The sequence below is a fragment of the Octodon degus genome, unplaced genomic scaffold (genome assembly GCF_000260255.1).
Source record: "Octodon degus isolate 3935 unplaced genomic scaffold, OctDeg1.0 scaffold00016, whole genome shotgun sequence".
Classification (NCBI taxonomy): Eukaryota; Metazoa; Chordata; class Mammalia; order Rodentia; family Octodontidae; genus Octodon; species Octodon degus.
The window spans coordinates 8,176,535-8,192,049 of NW_004524592.1; the positions used below are offsets into that span (position 1 = coordinate 8,176,535).

General features: G+C 36.5%; 1 pseudogene; it reads right to left on the bottom strand.

Annotated features, from left to right (window-relative positions):
• Positions 1-12,531: 12,531 nt before the first annotated feature.
• Positions 12,532-13,745, bottom strand: LOC101581478 (annotated as a pseudogene).
• Between the last annotated feature and the right edge of the window lie 1,770 nt (positions 13,746-15,515).

A 15,515-nucleotide genomic window follows, 5' to 3' on the forward strand; every position in this document is an offset into this window, starting at 1 on the left:
AGGCCAAACATATTAATTGGAAGAAAGACTGCCTCTTTAACAACTGGTGCTGGAAGTACTGGATTTCCACATACTGAAGGCTTAAAATAGACCCAATCCTATCACTATGCAAAAAACTGCAGTCAAAATGGATCAAAGTTTAAATATTAAAACTGAAACACTATGTCTTCTGGAAGAGAAAGTAGGTAGAAATCTTAAAGACAGAAGGATAGGTAAAGAGTTTATGAACAAAAATCAAATTGCATGGCAAATAGTTCAAAAAATCAACATTTGGGATCTATTTTTTAAAAAAGTTTCAGCACATCAAAAGAAATCATTACAGAGTAAAAAGAAATACCACAAAATGGGAAACAATTATAGCAGACTCTCCATCAGACAAGGGACTCCTATCTAGAATGTATAAAGAATTAAAAAATGAGGCCTCCAAAATCCAAAAATGGACATCTGAGATGAATAAACAATTCACAAATCAATTGATACAAATGTCAAATAAATAAATAAACAAATGTTCAACATCATTGGTCATTCAAGAGATGCAAATTAAAATGATACTGAGATACCGTCTTATGCCAGAAAGAATAGCTGTCATCATGAAATCAACCAATAACAAATGCTCAAGAGGCTTTAAGGGAAAAAAAAAACCCTACTTCACTTTTGGTGGGAGTGCAGACTGGTACAACCATTATGGAAATTAGCATAGAGACTCATCAAAACTCTGGGATTGGAGGTCCCTTTCAAGCCAACTATTCCTCTCTTAGATGTTTTTCCAAAAGAATTGAAATCATCATATCACAACAATATATATGTACCCATGTTTATAGCAGCACAATTGTCATAGCTAATAAATTTTGGAAACAACCCAAATGCCCATCAACTGAAGAATGGACTAAAAATATCTGGTATTTTTACACAATTGAATACTATTCTGCTATAAAAAAGATAAATTTGAGGCTTCTGTAGATAAATGGATGCAGTTAGATACTATATTGGAAAGTGAAATAAATCAGATCCACATTTGTAAACATCATATTATCTCACCAGTGTGAGAAACAGGGTAATGAAAATCTAAAAGGTGAAACATACTGTCAAAGGGAAAGAAATTGCTCAATGTGAAGGAAAAACTGAGATGAGGAAAAAAGAAAAAAGGAGAAAATATATTTATGTATATATGCAAAATAGTTTGGATAATTATATTGTCAATTTTTGCTGGTCCTTTGAAAGGAACAGTTAATGCTTGATTTTTTTTCCTCTTTTTAATTTCTCATACCCTCGTTACTGCCTTTTCTTTCTTCTTTAAACAAATCCTACATGTTTCTATTTGGTAATCTGAACAACTAATTTAAAGATAACATCATGTAATATAGTCACCATTATTGAATTCCTATTATTTTGTTCAGTGAAGACTTGTATCCTTTCTAATTTTTTTAATGTATTTGGTACAGAGTCTCACGACGCAGCTCAGACTCATAGTGATCCTCCTGTTTTCAGCCTCTACAGAGTTGGGACTGCAGGCATGGGCCACATGCCCCTTCTCTATTGCTGGCTCAGCGTGTCCTGGTGCCATGGTTGGCTGGCATGTAGTGCTGGGTATCAAACCCTGGTCGCTACACTTACCTAAGCAGGTGTTTAATCTACTGAGCTATCTCATCAGCCTTTTGTTGTATTTTGTCTTTGTTTTTCTAACACTATTTTGCATTCTTTCAAAAAGTTTATAGCTAACTAATGCCCCATGATATAAAAATACCACATCTTTTTCATTCATTCTTTAGTTGATGGGCATTTGGATTGTTTCCAAGATTTAGCTATTAAGAATTGTTCTGCTATAAGAAGGAGTGCAAATAAATTACTATGATATTGACAGGAAAACTCTCAGAGAAAAGGTGCCTTCGAACCCACACAAGACCACACTCATGTTAGCTGGCACAAAAGGAGTGGCTTATTTGAGACACACATGCTGGACTGCTCAGTAGACCTGAACAGCAGTGATGGCTGGGGATGCAGAGACTTTGTAGATCAATGAGCATGTAGAAATGGGGGAAGATGAGTCATAAAGTATCCTTCTCTAGGCCAGGGTGTTCTCGGAAGACAGGAATAAGGAAGGGGAGTCATAAAGTGTTCCTGGGTGGTCCAGGGTGTTCTGGGCACAAAGTATAGAGTCCTTGAAGCAAACTGAAACACTATATGTGTAATGAGTCAGGCACAGACAGTCAAGGTTAAATCTTTGCAGCATAGTTGTGATTGTCTCATCCAGGAACATCAGAAGTGATGTGGAGGAAGAGGACCCAGGGCTGGGTGCCTTAACATTACAGACTTTGAGTTATAGGAAAAAAGGCAATGAAGTCTTTTCTGGCTACTTCCTGCTGTCAACGGGCATTGATTTAGAGAGCAGACTCATGGTCTGGAGTGTCAGGTTCAGCCCTAGCAACGGGGTGATATCCTGCAAAGAGCATAAGGTTAAAACTTTGAGTTGTTAATTTTTGGACAATGGTTTTGATTAGGGAAATCATGCAGGGGGCCTGCAGTAAGAAGAGAATAAGGGCTGCCAGTGGGCTTAGGAGGGGAAGGACTCAGGGGAGTAGGGTGGACCATAGTGAAGCACTATTAGAGGCCAATGTGAAGAGCTGGCCTATCTGATGAGCACGATCTAGCACCTGTTGAATTTTTTATAATAACACCCAATTGGTTGACATATGTACAGCACTCTTCTCCTGGGAAGAGGCAGGTGCCACCTTTTTCTGCTGTTAGGAGATCTGGAGCTCACATATTTTGGAGAACCTACACAAGACCACACTCTTGTTAGCTGGCACAAAAGGAGTGGTTTATTCACAGCAAGTAGCACGTGCCAGACTGCTCAGCAGACCTGAACAGCAGCTATGGCTAGGGAGGCAGGGATTTTATAGATCAATGAGCATGTGAGAATGGGGGAAGGTGAGTCATAAGTGTCTTTCTCTGGGCCAGAGTGTTCTGGACAGGCAGGAATGGGGAAGGGGAGTCATAAAGTGTACATGGGTGGGTCAGGGTGTTCTGGGCACAAAGTATAGAGTCCTTGAAGCAAGCTGAAACACTATATGTGTAATGAGCTGGGCACAGACAGTCAAGGTTAAATCTTTGCAGCATTGTTGTGGTTGTCTCATCCAGGAATACTGGAAGTGGTGCAAGGGGAAGGGGATCCATGGCTGGATGCCTTAACAGATATGTTTTCAGTTCATCTTAGAAAATACCCAGAAGGGGAATGGCTGGGTGGAATGGGACCTAGATTTTTGAGAAATATCCACATTGATCTACACAGTGGTTGTACCAGTCTACACTCCCATAAACAGTGTAGAAGGATTTGTTTTTGTCTATAGCCCCACCAAAATTTATTATTGGTTGATTATTTAATGATAACCATTCTTTCTAGGGTAAGATGAAATCACGGTGTTGATTTAATTTGCATTTCATAAATTACAAATGATGTTCAACCTTTTTTCATATATTTATTTGCTATCTGTATTTCTTCAGCTGCTAAATTGTATATATCTCAGATGACCATTTTTGGATTGGGTCTTTGAATTTTGAGTGTCTGTTTTTTAAATTATCCACATATTCTAGATAGAAGTCCTTTGTCTGAGGGACAGTGGGCTAAAATTTCTTCCTAATTTGTGAGTTTACTTTTCACTCTGTTGGTGATTTATTTTGGTGTTCAAAAACTTCAATAAGATGAGCTCCTACTTGTTGATTCTTTGAAGTATTTCCTGTGTAGTTTGGTTTTTTGTTCATGAACTCTGCCTATCCCTATGTCTTCAAGATTCTCACCTACTTTCTCTTCCAGTAGATTTAATTTTTCTGTTCCTATATTTAGATCTCTATTCCATTTGTACTTTAGTTTCACACATGGTGATATACATGGTCAAAGCCAGTTTTCCCAGCACCTTTTATTAGAGACTATCTTTCCTCCAGTGCATATTTTTGGCCCCTTTGTCAAAGATAAGGTGGCTGAGTGTGTTTGGAGTTGTGTTTTCATCTTCTAATCTTCTGTTGATCCATGGGTCTTTTTTTAAAACAATAACATGCTGGTTTTATCATAGTAGCTTCATAGAAAAATTTGAAGAGATTGTGATGGCTCCTACCTTGCATTTGTTGCCCATAATTGTTCTTTCTATTCTAGGTCTCTACTGGGTACAGGTGAATTTCAGGAATGTTTTGTCTAGATCTGTGAGGTATGCTAACAGTAATTTGATTGAGATTTTATTAAATGTATATAGTAGTTTTGGGCCATTTTTACAATGTTGGTTCTTCCAATCCATAAGCAAGGAATATCTTCTCATTTTCTGAACTCTTCTTTGACCTCTTTTTTCAGAGTACTATAATTTTTAGGATATAGATCTTTTACTTCATTTGTTAGATTAATTCCTATGTACTTTTTTGGTTTTGTTTTGTTTTGCTTGGGTGTTTTGTTTTGTTGTGGTACCAAGGATGGAACTCAGGACCTTGCACTTGCCAGGCAAGCACTTATTCCACTGATCTATCTCCCTGGCCCCATATTTCATTTTTCCATGCTACTGTGAAAGTTGTGGTTTCCCTAATTTCCCTCTCAGTGAGTTTGTTGTTAGTAAACAGAAATATATTTATTTTTGAGTGTTTAACTTTGCATCCAGCTGTGCTATTAAATTTGGTTACCAAATCTAGAAGTTTTTTGGTGTATGGTCTGGGGTCTTCTATGTAGAATACTATGTGATCTTTGAATAATGAGAGTTTAACTTCTTCCTCCTATCACAGGAGTTGTGATAGTAGACATCCTTGTTTTGTTCCTGATTTTGGATTGAAAGTTTCTAGTTTTTGTCTATTTAGTATGATGTTGACTGTTCATTTGTCATAGACGGTTTTCATCAGATTGAGGTAAAGATCATCTCTTCCAATTTTCTGTGGGATTTTTATCATGGATGAGTGTTAGATTTATCAAAAGCTTTTTCTATATCTATTGAGATTATCATCTGGTTTTTGTCCCTGGCTCTGTCAATATGGTGTATTACATTTATATATTTGCATATGTTGAACATTCCCTGCATTCCTGGGATGAATCACACTTGTACATGGTATATAATCTTGATGATTTTGCTTGCATTTTGTTGATTATTGCACCTGTGTTCATTAAAGAAAATGCCCTGTGGTTCTCTTCTTTCCTTGGATCTTTCTCTGGTTTTAGTAACAGGTAATAGGTCCTTCCAGAAGTGAATTTGGAAGAATTGTTTCCCTCTTAATTGCATTAAAGAGTTTGAGGATATTGGTGTTAAATGTACTCCAAATTTTTTCTAGAGTTCAGCTGGGAGAACATCAGAACCAGGGCTTTTGTGTATGGCTAAATTTTTAATTAAGCTTTTGATTTCATTAACTGATAATGAATTATTTGGAATTTTTATAACTTCTTGATTGAGTTTTGATAATTTGTGTTTCTAAGAGTGTGCTCATTGCTTCTGTGTTTTTACTGTGTGAGAGATTTTCAAAGAGGACATTGATGATATTCTGAATTTCCACAGAACCTGAAGTGTGAATTCAGCCTTTTCATTCCTTTTTGCATGAATTTGAGATTTTTCTTTTATTTTTGATTAAGTGTCTCAGTTATTATACTTTCTTTGCTGGGACAAGTATCTGACACCCAAAATGAAGGAAGGAAAGGTTTATTTTTGCTCACAGTTACTGAAAGTTTCAGTCCATGCTCAGCTGACTCCAAGGCAAAGTGGCACATGGCAGAGGGCAGCAGTTCATGCTGGTGAGAGGCAGTAAAACAGAGAGAGCAAAAGGGAGGAGCAATAGCAACAATGGCTACAAAGAGCAAGTCTTTCTTAAGTTGTGTTCAGGCTGTCTACCCTAGGCTGGGTGTAGTATTCACACCCATAATCCCAGCAGCACTCACACCCATAATCCCAGTGGATCATGAGTTAATGACAAACTCTAGAAGCCAAGCCACCCCATGACTGCATTAAGCTTTGGGGACACACCTGTACACAACCATAACAATAAGGTTGGTTAGGTTTTTATTAATTTTATTTCTCCTTTCAAAAACCCAAGAGTTTGATTCATTAATTCTTTGAACTATTTTCTTAGTCACAGTTGTGTTAATTTCTGTTGTGATTTTTATAATTTCCTCCCTTCTTTAGGCTTGACTTACTCCTCTTTTTCTTGAAGCTTGAGGTACAGCATTAGATTGTTTATTTGTACTTGTTTTGTTTCACTGATTCACTGGTATAAATTTTCCTTTGAAGACTGATTTCATTGCATCCCACAGGATTCAGTGAATTGTATTTGCATTTTCATTTGATTGTATTTATTTAATTTCTTCTTTAATTTTATCTGTGGCCCACTTGTTATTCAGTAGGTTATTATTCAAATTCCATGTATATTTGGAATTTTTATGGGTTTTTTGGTCAATAATTTCCAATTTTATTGCACTATGGTCAGGCAATATACTTGGGATTTTTCGATTCCTTTACATTTAGTTATGGATGTTCTATGGGATAGTATATTGTCTATTTTAGAGAACATCCCATATGCAACTGAAAAGAATGTGTATTCTAGGGTGGAGGATATAGTTTGTGCTATAAGCAGCTGCCTGGCAAGCACAAGGTCCTGATTTTGAACACTGGTACCACAAAAACAAAATGTGTATTCTGATGGTAATGAATAAAATACTCTGTACATATCTGCTAAGTTCATTTGGTCACAAATTTGGTTCAATTCTGTTATTTCTTTTCCTTTTGTCTAGTTGATCTATTATCACTTTGTCATAGTAGGGTGTTAAGATCTCATGCTACAATTCTGTTATTGCTTATTTGATTTTTTATGTCCCTTAAAATTTGTCTTATGCAGTTGGGTGCTCCTGCATATATATCATTCTTTTTAAATCTTTTAAAAATGTATTTATTTGGTACAGGGTCTTGTTATGTAGCTTGGACTCATAGTGGTCCTCCTGCTTTAGCCTCCCTAGCTCTGGGATTATAGGCATGTGCCACCACACCCAGTTTTGGAGGCTGGCTCTGCACACCTGGGCTCTGGGGTTAGCATGGCATGCAGTATCAGGAAGTGAACCCTGGTCCTTGTGCTTGCCAGACATTTGATTAGACTGCTGAGCTATCTCCCTAGAGCTGGTGCATATATATTTATGATTATTATCTCTTTCCTTTGACGTTTTTGTTTAACCAGTATGTAAAGACCTTCTTTACCTCTTGATCATTCTTGATTTATAGTTTACCTAGTCTGCAAACAGAATAGTTATCCCAGCTTATTTTGGGTTACTCTCACATAGAATATTGTTTTCCATCCTTTAACTTCCAGTCTACGAACTTCTTTTTGAGTTAAATGTGTTTCTTATACGCAGCATATTGTTTAATTTTGTTTCTTGACCCACTCTGCCTGTCTGTTTCTTTTGATTGGTGGATCAAAGCCATTTACACTGATGGTTATAACTGATATGTATTGGTTTATCTTTAACATATGTTCCTGCTGTTGATTCCCTACTTTTCCCATGTTTAGTTACTTGCCATGCTTGGTGGTTTCTTTCTATTGTTCTTGGAATTGTGATCATTTTTGTCAGTTTGTACAATGTTTCAGTACTTTTGTAGGGTTTGTTTGATCATAAATTTCATCCATTGTTCCTTGTGATGGAATTATGTTTTTTCTGCATTGATTTTTTTATTAATTTTATTAAGAAACATAGCAATGAGACAGCCTCAAAACCAATTAATAAGACAGTTTCAATAATTAATATATTACATATTATTATCTTCTTAGTGGTTATTCATAGTACAGGATGCACCCATGATATCCTGTCCAAATACTATTAGTACAAATCCTTCTCATTGAATTAAGAGCAAGTAGCTGTATATCTATCCTAAATATTTTGTATATACAGATACAAAATAGTCCTTCCTTTGTATCCCCCTTTTTATTTTTGCTTAGTTTTTTCAGAGATGGGTATTCCATTGCCATTTAAATATTGTAGTGTATGAATTCAGCAAAATAATCCAACATAGTCCAGTAGTGCATCATAGTAGTGGGTTATCCATAGGACTGGCTATGGTAGAAGTTGTTGACTTGAACCTTTCACAGCTCAGCATATTAATATGGCTTTACTTTTTATATCTTGTTTTTGTACTTTTCTGCTGCATTGTCAAGATCAAGATAAAGCAAGATCTATATAACAAGAAATGTGTCTTTTGTATCTGATAAGGTCAGTCAAGTCCCCTCAGGATTTATCCTGTGACCCTGTACCACAATTTGTAGATCCTTTGTCAGTGTCAGCCATGTGAATGAGTCACAGCTATTGCTTGACCAATTTGCTCTCTGTGAAAGCCTGAGAGAATGTTTTCTCTCCTTGTGACTCTCCTTGGTACATTGTATGTCATTGATCACATTGCTCTTGTGAGCCCCATAATCTCCTTGATCAGAAAATTTGGGACATAACTGAGTTATATGATGTTACAGTATAGGTTCTCCTGTCTTGAGTCTTCAGTGACCTTGAAAGGCTAGGGCAAAATATTGGCTATCCTTGCAGCCCTTCTGTTTCTCTAATTTTTGGTTTGCAAACTTAGGTTGTTAACCCTCCAGAAGAGAAGCTTATTATTACTCCACAACATATGCAGTTGGGTTTAACCTCACTATCTGTCTGAATATTAAACATCTTAGGCATAACATGGAACAGGTATTTTCTACCTAGTATTGATATGTTAAACTTAAAGTCTCTACAGAATATGGAGAAAATAATTAAAAAATAAAAAATATTTTTAAAATATGAATAAATAATTACTTATTTTTACACAGAAATTTTGAAATCTAACCATATGCAGCATTGTACCAGGACAGTCCTGTGACATTTATTTTTCATGTCTCTTTTTTACCCTCTAAAAAAAAACCAAACAAGTATTTGCTTGTGAGGGCCTGCTCCTTAGCTCAGTTCTTTAAGTGGCTGCTTCAACAAAGCAGTCAGGCTCAGGTTGCTGTGGTTTGATCCCCACAACTCAAGCCAGCCAGACCTGCCCTGAAAGCATTTGGAGAAAAAAAAATTTACTTGAGAGACAGTGGCAATAATTAGAATACCAGAATGACAGACATTCTAAGCATGACCCTTCTATTACATATTGCTATCTTTAATGCAGTTGCTTAGTTATCAGCATATATAGTTAGTCAGGGTGACAATCTTCCCAATTAACTGCTAGTTTCAAAAACCTGCTGATATTTCTCAGGATCATTTCCTTACCAATATTTGCTTATAAATGTATGGCTTTACCCCTGTTAATTTTTCCAGCTTTTCTCCTTGCTGTCTCCTTGTTGTCCAATCCTCAAGTTCTCGCTTTCCTTTTAATTGTGTTTTGCCTTTCTATTTGTATTTCTCCTTTTGAGTTCTTATACTAGGGAGATTATACTATATTTACACATGTGGGTCTGGTTTATTTCACTTATGTGTATATCTTCAAGTGATATCCACTTAAATATAAATGCTTCAAGTTTATCATTCTTTATAGCTGAGTAAGACTCCACATCTTTTTCATCCATTCCTCAGGTGACAGGCATCTTGGTTGTTTCCAAGTTTTGTCTGTCACAAATTGTTCTGCTATGCACATAGGTACACATATGTCATTATGATATGACGTTTTCAGTTCCTCTGGGAAAATTCCCAGTAGGGGGATAGCTGGCTTGCGTGGGAATCCAGACCTAGTTTTTTAAGGAGTCTGCACACTGATTTCCCTAATGGTTCTGCATTGATTTGGAAAGATAGTTTGAAGGGTACATCAGTCTGTTGCAAGTTGTTTTCTATCAGGGCTTTAAATGCCTTAATCCAAATTCTTCTTGACTTGAGGGTTTGTGTTGAGAAGTCTGCCATGATTCTGATGGATTTTCCTCTATTGATGATCTCTTTCTTTTCTCTAACATCTTTTAATATGCTGTTCTTGTAGTGAACTTCTGAGATATTGATTATTATATGTCTTTGTGTAGATTTATGTTGGTTTTGGCTCATTGGAGTTCTAGACAGCTCACTTGTCTGTATGTCAGATTCCGTTCCCATGCTTACAAAGTTTTCTGCTATTAATCCTGTGAATAGTTTTCTTTTTTATGTCATTTGTGTTTACTCCTACTTTTTGTTAACACCTTTCAAGCTTATATTTTTTTTCCTTTGCATCATCATGCAGCTGTTGAATTGTTATTTCTTGGTTCCTTGGTTTTTTTTTTTTGTTTTGTTTTGTTTTTTTCTTTTGCGGAGCTGCGGATTGAACTCAGGCCCTTGCGCTTGCCACGGAGGTGCTTATTCCACTGAGCCATCTCCCCAGCCCCAGTTCCTTGTTATTTTTGAGAGATATTTTCTTTTGTGATCAATAGCTGCAATAGTGTCTTCTAGGTCTGAAATTCTATTTTCAATTTTGTTATAGCAGTTTTGTGAGCTCTCAGTGAAATTTTTTAAAATTTCCTTTATAGGTCTTTTAATCTGTTGTACGCATTTTAATTCTTTCCTATATTGTTAATTCAAGGCTTCTATCATTTTCATATAATGATTTTCATATCATTCCCTTCTTTTTATCTGTCTAGTTTAGATATGCTGAGTTAGTCTTTCATTGTTATTGTCATTTCTTTTTTATCAACCTGGGTGATTATTTTGATCTGATTTTCTTTATAGCCTCATGGAGTTCATTCTTCAGTTGCTATCAGGTGTGTGACTTCCAATTTCTTCTATGTCAATATTTCTTGGACTTGTTCTGTGTGAGATAGAGTTCTGAGATTGCATTTTAATACTATATCTTGTCATTTTCCATTTCAGCACATTTAAACTTTGTTTTCTCTGATGATCTTTGTGTGTCTTGGTAGTAGATAGCTGTATCATTACTATCAATGTAATAGGACAAGTCTATTCTCCAGGGATATTTTCTGTGTGTAGCTGGTTCTTAGTTTGTGTCTGTCCTATAACCATACCTTCCCAACTAATTAAGAGTGGGATATTGGATTCTGTTTGACACAGTCCCCAGTGTTTTGGTGTATGGCTGTGGTGTGGCTATTTCCCAAGAACTCCCCAATATTATTACACCAGAGAGAACAACTGATTTTAACAGGTATGACATTTTACCTACAGTAGTATAATATTTAATAGTGATAGGATCAAGCACAATTTAGAAATTGAAAAACTATGGTAACTATTGATTTTGTGCTTTAGACTACATAAGCAAAGTCTATAGTCATATAGGAGAACCAATTGGAAATTAGGAGTTTGTAGGCAAGGTGATTTCCTTTATTTGAGTGGTTTTACCCTATGGCATGGAAATTTAGGGAGGATCTTATATAAATAAAGATAACTGGAAAAGAAGTAGGAAAAAGGCTGGAGAACAAAGAATGGTCATGCAAGGTTTGGATTAACTAGAGAAGTGAGTAGAAAAGAAAAAGTGAAGGAATATTTGAGGAATTATCTGAACTTGACCTCTGGTTTTAGAACAAGAAAATGAAAAAAGAAAGAGAAACAAATTATAAGAAAGGAAAAGAAAATAAGATAAAAACAAAGGGAAAGTAAGATAAAATAAAACAAAATTATTTATTTTTTAAAAGGTGCAAAATCCCCCCTACCACAACCACCAGTTTTTATTCTGTGTGTTTTTATCCCTAAGCACAATCTTGGTTCACCTAACTTGCCACTTGTTGGCTCATATTTTTTACTTTTCCCTCCTGCTAGTTTTTCCTGTAAATCATGTGTGTCCTAATCCAGGTCCTACTGTGTAGCTGTTGGCAGCCAGTTGCCTGGTCCCAAGTTGCAGGGGTAGGGGCCAGGCACCTGGATTCCTTTGGTTAGCCACTTGCAGAGTCTTAGGTGCTTCCTGCACTTGCTACCTGTACCATGGTCAATAACTCTTTTTTTTTTTTTTTTTTTGAGTTTTCAAAACTTTTACTAAAAATCAAAATAGATACATAGTCCTAAAACAACACCATTGGACTTCCCCCCACTTTCCAGAATTCTGATTGGTGCCCCTTCCCCAGGGCTCCTTCCAGGTGGCCCTGAGGCCCAAACTCTCTGGTATCCAAAGCTTTATGCTCTCCTCCAACTTATGACCTCTATCTTTTAAGAAAATAAGAACACCTGCCACCAAAATATGTTCAAAAATAATTTTCAAAGATTAAAAACTGCATTTGTGTGTTTTTTAAAAGATAAAAACTTTAAATGTTGGATGTCTTCCCCCACTTTCCAGAATTCTGATTGGTGCCCCTTCCCCAGGGCTCCTTCCAGGTGGCCCTGAGGCCCAAACTCTCTGGTATCCAAAGCTTTATGCTCTCCTCCAACTTATGACCTCTATCTTTTAAGAAAATAAGAACACCTGCCACCAAAATATGTTCAAAAATAATTTTCAAAGATTAAAAACTGCATTTGTGTGTTTTTTAAAAGATAAAAACTTTAAATGTTGGATGTCTTCCTGTTCCCCTATGCCTTGTTGAGGACTTTGAGATGCCTTCCTCCTCAACCCAGCTGCTACTTGCTGCCCCTTAGAAATTTTCAGGGAGTAATTTTTTTCCAAATTTCCCCTACAGTCACAAATTCCACAAACTGCTTGCATAAGCACGCTGTCTTCATTGCAGACACTGCCGGTCAGATCTGGAAACCTGATCTCTTTTTGTCAACTAGAACACATGCTTCATATTGACTTTCATGTAGTTGAGGATTTGTTGGATTCTGTGGGGCTCATTGCAGTCTGACCAGCAGCTTGGCATGATTTCCAGCACATAATCAGGACCATATGCCATGAAAAACTCATGATCTTGGATCTCAGAGGATAATGTTTTCCCTAGGATGACCGAAGTCAATTGTGTCCAGAAACAAGCAATGTTGGCAAGGTTATAGCCTCTTCCTCCTAAGATGAGTGTTGATAACTGCCACTGAATGATGTATTTAAGACATTTGCCCCTTCCCACTGAAGTCATGTTAAAGGAGCACATGAGATCTCCTGCTATTGTATCAGCTCCTAGCTGTTAAACCACTGCTTTGAATTAAAGGTTTGGTATACTTCCTTTTGTACACTTTCACAGATGTGGTAGTTCCTCTTATCTTGTCTGCCATCCTGAATGGGCACATTTACACTATAGTACCATCCTTTCCCTGGGCCAATATCAGACACATCACCTGTTCCTGGAAAAATCCTGGGGAGAATTTGTGCAGGGACACAGTCATGACTTTGGAGGTGAAACTGAAGGCATCTTGTACACCATCTTCATGGTGCCGATCCAAATCCACATACAGAATATGGTCAAATTTCCATCACAATTGTAATATTCCCAGGACAGCATCAATGAGATAACAAAACACAGATGCTTCATCTTTCTTTGCATGATGCCAACCTCCAGAGGAGTTAATTGTTACTTTGAAATTCCCATTGATCAGCTATGATTGTAGCCCCTCCTACTGCTGCTGCACAGTTAAATATTTCTTCAGTAGCTGGGCAGTCATAGCCTAGCCCATATTCTATGGAGTCTGGATGGTCATCATCACCTTTCTGGCTCACCTTCTGAAGGTGCTGAAGATAGGTATCAGTATGGAAGGTGGCCATCTCCTCCGTGGAAGCCACTTTGGGCTTCATTATCCTCATTTGCTTATGCAGTGCATAATACTTCAATCAAAAGATGTACCATATTGGCCCATTTGGGGACCTTGATCAGGGAGTTTCACCTGCTGACATACTTGGGACTATGATATAAACTGGGGGCAGTGACTGCCAACCATATGCCAGGTCCTCTGGCTCCTCCATCTTCCACTTCAAACCACTCCAGAGCCACCATCGGATCCAGCTTTTTTCAGACTCAGACCCAGCTCAAGTTCCTGCTCCTCAGATTGACAGCAGCTGAGCTCTCTGGTCAACACGGAGATTATGGGGCCATAAAGGAAACTGATTGATGATGTAGAGTGTACCTAAGGAGAGTCACATAGAGAGAAAATATTCTCTCAGGCTTTCACAGAGAGCAAATTGGTCAAGCAATGGTCGTGACTCATCCACATGGTGACACTCACAAAGGATCTATAAATTGTGGTACAGGGTTTCAGGATAAATCCTGAGGGGCATTGACTGACCTTATCAGATCCAAAAGCTACATTTGTTGTTATATAGGTCTTGCTTTGTCTTGGTCTTGACCATCCAGCAGAGAAGTGTGGGAATGGAGCTGTAAAAGGCTAAAGTTAACAACTTCCTTTTTCTTTCTTTCTTTTTTTTTTTTTTTAAGAGAGGATTGAACTCAGGCTCTGGCACTTTCCAGGCAAGCGTTTATTCTGCTGAGCTATCCCCCCGGGTCAAGTCAACAACTTCTGTCATTGCCAATCTTACAGAAAATCCACACTATTATGGACTACTGGAATATATTGGAATATTTTGCTGAATACACTCACCTACAATATTTAAAAGACAATTGAATACCCATCTCTGACAAAACTAAACAAAAGTGGGGGATACAAATGAACAAACATTCTGAAACTGTATGTTCAAAATAGCTAAGATAGATACACAGCTACATTCTCTTGGATTACTGAATAGAGAGATTTGTTCTAATAGTGTTTGTAGACAAGATATCATGTCTGCATCTTGTACAATGAATAACCACTATGACAACAATATGCAATGTATTTTTTATTTTAATTTTAATTTTTTTCCTTGAATTTTTTTATTGATACATTTTATATGTACATAGTGATACCATTCATCATAGTGGAATTATACCTTGCTTCAAACAATAGTTTCAAGCATAATTTTTTAAAGATTTAAAATTTCTGAATTTAGTTCAACTTATAATACTCCATTTCCAAGAAAAATAAACCTTTTGCAAAGACATTTAAATAAAATGATACCAAGATGCACAAAAATGAAATTGTCTAAAACTTCTTCTAAAGAAAAAAATCATTAAAGCATATACATAAAAATATTAGCTATGGAACAACAAAATTAAATAGCATCTTATTCCACATTAGAAAGAAAAAAAGGACTAAGGGTGTAAGAAACTAGATTAATTAAAGACTAAAAGAAAAGATCTGTTCTCTTTGAATTTTATACTTAGCAAACACACCTTTGAAACCTAAAAGTAACATTTTCTAGTTATACAAACTTGAAATATTTTAATAACTCCAGAAGTAGCATAAAGGAAATAACAAAGAGCATAATTCAAAAGGCAAGAGAAGTTGCAGTATGCTCCTGGATGAACAATAAAGAGCTCTCAATATGAGAGTGATGCAGGACTATATAAAAGATATATTAGATGAACCCTTACTTAAAGGTCATTTCAGATTTCTATGAAACAGTACCAAACTTACGTTGGGTTATACACGTATTTTTTTCCATATATGTGTGTGAATGTGTGTATAAAAGACAGGGAAGAAGTAATATAAGGTCAACAGAAAATGGAAATATACTTTTTAAAGTTTGTAATACTAGGAGAAGATATCATACAATGTCTTTAAAATAAATTGTAAGGCAAAGATATAGTATAAATCTTAGAACAAAAATTAAGATTAAGCAATATTCAGAAAATTAAAT